The sequence below is a fragment of the Salmo salar genome, unplaced genomic scaffold (assembly GCF_965601325.2).
Source record: "Salmo salar unplaced genomic scaffold, fSalSal1 ptg000669l, whole genome shotgun sequence".
NCBI classification, from domain to species: domain Eukaryota; kingdom Metazoa; phylum Chordata; class Actinopteri; order Salmoniformes; family Salmonidae; genus Salmo; species Salmo salar.
In genome coordinates this window covers 123,764-132,213 of record NW_027675458.1, presented here as the reverse complement: position 1 = coordinate 132,213, position 8,450 = coordinate 123,764, and the positions used below count along the sequence as shown (strand labels likewise).

The 8,450-nt window shown below is 43.8% G+C and overlaps 1 pseudogene; it reads right to left on the bottom strand.

Moving 5' to 3' along the window:
• Positions 1-535: 535 nt before the first annotated feature.
• LOC145877054 (E3 ubiquitin/ISG15 ligase TRIM25-like) lies at positions 536-2,199 on the bottom strand (annotated as a pseudogene).
• Positions 2,200-8,450: the final 6,251 nt, after the last annotated feature.

Here is an 8,450-nt window from a genome sequence, read left to right as displayed (position 1 = left end):
AATTTATTACGTCGTATATCCAAAGGCATCTCACCTGCCTCAACTGGACTATAATATAAATCCATGATATTATGGGATACAAAATGGGAAAAGGGGAAATTATGATAATACTAAAAAACACCCTTCTAACTAACCCTACACTCATTAAAACCCACTACCCCATTCCACTACTTTGACCCTATCTGCTCCTGCACCAGGCCAACTAACCCTACACTCATTAAAACCCACTACCCCATTCCACTACTTTGACCCTATCTGCTCCTGCACCAGGCCAACTAACCCTACACTCATTAAAACCCACTAGCCCATTCCACTACTTTGACCCTATCTGCTCCTGCACCAGGCCAACTAACCCCACACTCATTAAAACCCACTACCCCATTCCACTACTTTGACCCTATCTGCTCCTGCACCAGGCCAACTAACCCTACACTCATTAAAACCCACTACCCCCATTCCACTACTTTGACCCTATCTGCTCCTGCACCAGGCCAACTAACCCTACACTCATTAAAACCCACTACCCCATTCCACTACTTTGACCCTATCTGCTCCTGCACCAGGCCAACGGCCTGGGAGGACGGGACACCACCACTCAACACACCCTGGAACTCTTCTGAAGTCAAATCTAGTATGACCAAATACTTCTCTGCAGCTGCCACCAAAACATATTTTTTTTCTGTGATTTACATTCCATTTCTGCGGTACAGTTGATAACCATTGCTATGAACACTAAGAAGCCAACCTTACTGAAGCATATATCACTGGTTGGCCCATCCCTCTATGCTGTCACAGATCTACTACTCACAGGGATCCTCTCAGGATCCCTCAGCCTTGACCCATCCTCCTCTACTTTCTTCACTGCCTCAGCAGTGACAACCTGTTCCCAACAGTCGGGTCAGTGGGATTGGATAGGGGCCCCTCTACCTCTCTCTCTCTCTCTCTCTCTCTGACTGGAGGAGACAGGTGAAATGGTGTGTCTCCTCTGGTCAACAATACTCACCTTGAAAGACTCCACAGCCTGTTGGAGCTCCTTCAGCTCCTTCTCTCTCTCCTGGAATCTCTGCTGGACCTTCTGCTGACTCATCCCCAGCTGCCTCTGTGGATAATCACTCTTCAATGAGCTATCAAGCTTTATTAGTCCAGTAGATCAATAATATAGTAATGTGACATAGGGCCCATAGAGAGGAAGGTCTAAAAAATGGATGGTCCATTTACTAAATGATATTTATTTGTTGCTATGTGAATGATTATAGTTTTTATGGTAGGACTACATGTATCAACAGGTTGAGACTGAACTTTGGACTCATAAAAGGGCATTCAGAATGATAATAGTGTTTGACATTATAACATGGTGATACATCTGGAGAATCTGGGTTGACATATCTATATACTCAAGGTTTGTGTTCATATTTGTTCTGCTGAGGATCCATTTCATTTCAATGATCTCATATTCAAACAGCCTTAGTTCCTACTGTATCTTTAATTCTTTGTTTATCAGACAGTCACCAACAAGTTGTTCTGGTCTTACCTGTTTCTCAGTCCTCTCTGCTGCAGCTGACACTGTATCATGGCCTTTATGTTCGTCCATTGTACACATCAGACAGATACACTGCTGATCGGTACGACAGTAAACCTCCAGCAGTTTGTCATGATGAGAGCAGATCTTCTCCTGTAGTTGTGCGGTGGCTTTGACCAGCTTGTGCCTCTTCAAAGCAGGAAATTCGTAGTGAGATTGGAGGTGAGTCTCACAGTAAGAGGCCAGACACGCCAGACAGGACATGAGGGCTTTCTGCTTTCTGGTCCCAGTGCAGAAATCACACGCCACATCTCTAGGTCCAGCATAGCACAGAGCAGGAGGGGGAGCAGCCTGGAGTCCTGTCTTCTTCAGTTTCTCCACCACCTCAGCCAACATGTTATTTTTACTCAGCGTCGGCCTCGGACTGAAGGTCTGTCTGCACTGAGGACAGCTATAGACCCCTTTCAGAACATCCTGATCCCAGCAGCCCTCAATACAGCTCCTACAGTAACTGTGCCCACAGGGGATGGTGACTGGTTCCTTCAGTAGATCCAGACAGACAGAACAACAGAACTGGTCCTGGTCCAGCAGAACTCCCTGTTGAGCCATTTGGACGGTTGTTCACTCTCACACAGACAGACGACACAGAGACTCAGATCAGTTTCGTTTCCTCAGAAGAGAGTTTGTGGGAGGGGGAGGGACTTCCTGGTTCTGCCAGAGGGGTGGGGTTAGAGGGAGGGAGGGAGGGGTTAGAGGAATGCAGGAAGAGAGAGAGGAACTGCAAGCAACATCAAGAGGGAGACAAATAGTTTTGTTCCAATGTTAGAGCCCTTAACATGGAACAAATGACATAATGAATCTTAAAATGTGAGTTGTTAGAATATATGAAGGGTAACAGTTTTCTACGAAGTATGTATGTATCATTATTTTAATCACCTTTATAATGCCTTATAAATCAATAAGTCCTGAGGAGGTGTGATATATGGCTATTATACAGAACCACGGCTAAGGGCTGTTCTTAGACAAGACACAACACGGATTGAGAATTATCTAACACTTTCAACAATACAATCACATTTTATTTTATTGGTTACATACACATATTTATCAGTTGTTATTGTGGGTGAAGTGAAATGCTTGTGTTCCTGGTTCCAACAGTGCAGTAATATCTAACAATGCTTGTGTTCCCAGCTCCAACAGTGCAGTAATATCTAACAATGCTTGTGTTCCCAGCTCCAACAGTGCAGTAATATCTAACAATGCTTGTGTTCCCAGCTCCAACAGTGCAGTAGTATCTAACAATGCTTGTGTTCCTGGTTCCAACAGTGCAGTAATATCTAACAATGCTTGTGTTCCCAGCTCCAACAGTGCAGTAATATCTAACAATGCTTGTGTTCCCAGCTCACAGAGGGCAGAAGTCAATGAAAATATTAGGACAAGCAATGATATATATATATATATATACATATATACACTGTATACTGTGATGTGATGCATAGACAATTTGGAGTACATCTGTAGTATATCTGAAGAATAGTAGATGTACAGTAGTAGTTATATAGGATGAACCAGGACTAGAATACAGTATATACATATTAAGTGGACAGCAGTAGTTATATAGGATGAACCATGACTGGAATACAGTATATACATATGAAGTGGACAGTAGTAGTTATATAGGATGAACCAGGACTAGAATACACTATATACATATGAAGTGGACAGCAGTAGTTATATAGGATGAACCAGGACTGGAATACAGTATATACATTTGTATTTATTTCACCTTTATTTAACCAGGTAGGCAAGTTGAGAACAAGTTCTCATTTACAATTGCGACCTGGCCAAGATAAAGCAAAGCAGTTCGACAACATACAACAACACAGAGTTACACATGGAGTAAAACAAACATACAGTCAATAATACAGTAAAAACATAAGTCTATATACATTGTGAGCAAATTAGGTGAGATAAGGGAGGTAAAGGCAATAAATAGGCCATGGTGGCAAAGTAAATACAATATAGCAAGTAAAACACTGGAATGGTAGATATGCAGTAGAAGAAAGTGCAAAGTAGAAATATAAATAATGGGGTGCAAAGGAGCAAAATAAATTAATAAATAAATAAATACAGTAGGGGAAGAAGTAGTTGGGCTAAATTATAGATGGGCTATGTACAGGTGCAGTGATCTGTGAGCTGCTCTGACAGCTGGTGCTTAAAGCTAGTGAGGGAGATATGTGTTTCCAGTTTCAGAGATTTTTGTAGTTCGTTCCAGTCATTGGCAGCAGAGAACTGGAAGGAGAGGCGGCCAAAGGAGGAAATGGCTTTGTGGGTGACCAGAGAGATCCCTGACCTTATCTTCTCTCAAGAAGATGTCTGGTAGGCCCATTTAAATACCTTTTTTGGACATTTCAAGATAGCAGATGTTTGAGTTGGGTCTATTAACACAGCTGTGAGTAGTTATTTTTTTCATTTTTTCATTTTTGACAAAATGAGCAGTCCTGGAAGTGACAGATTTTGACTCGTATTGAGTGATAAGACTGAGCTATTTAAAAACACTTTTTCAACATTTCAAGATAGCAGTTAGTTCAGTTTGATCTTATTAAAGACAGCTGAATATTCTTTTTTTTTTACCCAAAAATATTCTATGTTCATGCCCACTTCTTTTGCACTATGTTTGAAGGCTGTCAACTTCTTGTCAGAAGGAGAATCACTTAGCCTTTCAACTAATTTTCAAATGATAGGATGCCTATTTAAAAACACTTTTTCAACATTTCAAGATAGCAGTTAGTTCAGTTTGATCTTATTAACTTAAAGGTTCTATATAGACTTTATGGTCATTTTAATGGGGTTGAACAATAGATGGACCCCACACAGAACTTCCAGCAATGCCACATCTTCAGTAACAAGTATTCCAGACACTCTCTTCATATGAACCAGTTGTTATTAAATGAAGGTTTGTGGACAGAAAACCTGTGTCTACGGTAGGATTCTAGTCTAATCTGGGATGGTTCCTCTGTTCCTAGATATTCAGGAACAGTCGGGGGTGGAGGGGGCTGTGGAGACATTATCCTGACAGCGCTTGTGGAAGGGTGGGTAGACTCTGGACACGGAGCTAACTGGAGCTCGGCAGCATCGTCACTGTTGGGCTTGTGGAAGGGTGGGTAGACTCTGGACACGGAGCTAACTGGAGCTCGGCAGCATCATCACTGTTGGGCTTGTGGAAGGGTGGGTAGACTCTGGACACGGAGCTAACTGGAGCTCGGCAGCATCATCACTGTTGGGCTTGTGGAAGGGTGGGTAGACTCTGGACACGGAGCTAACTGGAGCTCGGCAGCATCATCACTGTTGGGCTTGTGGAAGGGTGGGTAGACTCTGGACACGGAGCTAACTGGAGCTCGGCAGCATCATCACTGTTGGGCTTGCCGGCAGCCTCGCTGGTTTGATGATGCTGCTGCTGCTCATCGCTTTTGATTGGCTACTTTTTGTCCATTGTCCATTGTCTGAAGAAGCCTATTGTGATGAAATGTCAGGAGCGCATTTTTTTAAATGTACTTTTAATCTTTTAAGAAACTTTGAAATGAACCACATGGATTCTGACTGAGGACTCAGCTAAAACTAGATACCAACAGTGGACAATTCCCAGCAAAAGCATGGTGCTACAACTGTCAAGAGGAGAACAGGGGGAGTATTCCCCTTGGAGAACCCAGAGTGCAACACTGAAGAAAAACATATTGGAGAATAACAACAATCTCAATCTGAAGCTCTAAAGAAAAAATAGGAATTGTGAAAATCAGGAACACAATTCTTCCTCCTGCCCACCTATTGTCCCTGTATGAATCAGGACCACCATTCTTCCTCCTGTCCACCTATTGTCCCTGTATGAATCAGGAACACCATTCTTCCTCCTGTCCACCTATTGTCCCTGTATGAATCAGGACCACCATTCTTCCTCCTGTCCCACCTATTGTCCCTGTGTGAATCAGGACCACTATTCTTCCTCCTGTCCACCTATTGTCCCTGTATGAATCAGGACCACCATTCTTCCTCCTGTCCACCTATTGTCCGTGTATGAATCAGGACCACCATTCTTCCTCCTGTCCACCTATTGTCCCTGTATGAATCAGGACCACCATTCTTCCTCCTGTCCACCTATTGTCCCTGTATGAATCAGGACCACCATTCTTCCTCCTGTCCCACCTATTGTCCCTGTGTGAATCAGGACCACTATTCTTCCTCCTGTCCACCTATTGTCCCTGTATGAATCAGGACCACCATTCTTCCTCCTGTCCACCTATTGTCCCTGTATGAATCAGGACCACCATTCTTCCTCCTGTCCACCTATTGTCCTGTATGAATCAGGAACACCATTCTTCCTCCTGTCCACCTATTGTCCCTGTATGAATCAGGAACACCATTCTTCCTCCTGTCCACCTATTGTCCCTGTATGAATCAGGACCACCATTCTTCCTCCTGTCCACCTATTGTCCCTGTATGAATCAGGAACACCATTCTTCCTCCTGTCCACCTATTGTCCCTGTATGAATCAGGACCACCATTCTTCCTCCTGTCCACCTATTGTCCCTGTATGAATCAGGACCACCATTCTTCCTCCTGTCCACCTATTGTCCCTGTATGAATCAGGACCACCATTCTTCCTCCTGTCCACCTATTGTCCCTGTATGAATCAGGAACACCATTCTTCCTCCTGTCCACCTATTGTCCCTGTATGAATCAGGACCACCATTCTTCCTCCTGTCCACCTATTGTCCCTGTATGAATCAGGAACACCATTCTTCCTCCTGTCCACCTATTGTCCCTGTATGAATCAGGACCACCATTCTTCCTCCTGTCCACCTATTGTCCCTGTATGAATCAGGAACACCATTCTTCCTCCTGTCCACCTATTGTCCCTGTATGAATCAGGACCACCATTCTTCCTCCTGCCCACCTATTGTCCCTGTATGAATCAGGACCACCATTCTTCCTCCTGTCCACCTATTGTCCCTGTATGAATCAGGAACACCATTCTTCCTCCTGTCCACCTATTGTCCCTGTATGAATCAGGAACACCATTCTTCCTCCTGTCCACCTATTGTCCCTGTATGAATCAGGACCACCATTCTTCCTCCTGCCCACCTATTGTCCCTGTATGAATCAGGACCACCATTCTTCCTCCTGTCCACCTATTGTCCCTGTATGAATCAGGACCACCATTCTTCCTCCTGCCCCACCTATTGTCCCTGTATGAATCAGGACCACCATTCTTCCTCCTGTCCCACCTATTGTCCCTGTATGAATCAGGAACACCATTCTTCCTCCTGTCCACCTATTGTCCCTGTATGAATCAGGACCACCATTCTTCCTCCTGTCCACCTATTGTCCCTGTATGAATCAGGAACACCATTCTTTCTCCTGTCCCACCTATTGTCCCTGTATGAATCAGGACCACCATTCTTCCTCCTGTCCACCTATTGTCCCTGTATGAATCAGGACCACCATTCTTCCTCCTGTCCCACCTATTGTCCCTGTATGAATATTAGTTGGCATCTAATTGAAGAACATACTGCTTTATAGATCCCAGCCTGACAAACATTTGTCTGGACCTTACTTTGAGCACTTGCACTGGGCCTCCACTGAGTCTCCATGTGTCAAGCAGTACAGAGAAACCCCCTCTAGATGACAGCAGAGGCTCTTGGATCTACCCTGTCTATCCACCAGTTTAGTGACCTTGTTCCATCAATATGTCCATACTACTTCACAACCCATTTGATGTCTTGACCAGCAATGTCCCATTGGGCTCAACCAAGCCGAGAGTGAGGTTCTAGAAAGAGGACTGACTTTCATACCAACTCCTAAACAGGTGGACTGACTTTCATACCAACTCCTAAACAGGTGGACTGACTTTCATACCAACTCCTAAACAGGTGGACTGGCTTTCATACCAACTCCAAAACAGGTGGACTGACTTTCATACTAACTCCTAAACAGGTGGACTGACTTTCATACCAACTCCTAAACAGGTGGACTGACTTTCATACCAACTACTAAACAGGTGGACTGACTTTCATACCAACTCCTAAACAGGTGGACTGACTTTCATACCAACTCCTAAACAGGTGGACTGACTTTCATACCAACTCCTAAACAGGTGGACTGACTTTCATACCAACTCCTAAACAGGTGGACTGACTTTCATACCAACTCCTAAACAGGTGAACTGACTTTCATACCAACTCCTAAACAGGTGGACTGGGAGGAGCTCCGGAGGGGATCTACACGTCTATCATAGAAGATTGAAGTTATCAGATCATTGTGAATATGAAACAGATTTTCCTCAGATACTATTTCCAAACCCCTCACATTTGGAACCTCAGTTGGAGTCAGAAACTATACAGACTCTGATACGTAGGGATGTGGCTTCCTTTTCACTATTCAGAACCTCACCTTTTTTATCAGCTTAACCTTACAAATGGTTAAAAATCAAGCTCTAGAAATATAGTGATTAAACCAGCAGATAAGGGGGCTCAGATTGTTGTAATGGATAAAGTGAATATCTTCTTGAAGCCAATAGACAATAGGATCATGTTAACCTGTTAGGGCTAGGGGGCAGCATTGACACGGCTGGATAAAAAACATACCCGATTTAATCTGGTTACCACTCCTACTCAGTAACTAGAATATGCATATACTTATTACATATGGATAGAAAACACCCTAAATTTTCTAAAACTGTTTGAATGGTGTCTGTGAGTATAACAGAACTCAAATGGCAGGTCAAAACCTGAGAGATTCCTTTACAGGAAGTGGCCTGTCTGACCATTTCTGGAACTTCTTTGCCATCTCTATCATTTACTAAGGATCTCTGCTCTAACGTGACACTTCCCACGTCGTCCATAGGCTCTCAGAGCCCGGGAAAAAAGAGAATGTC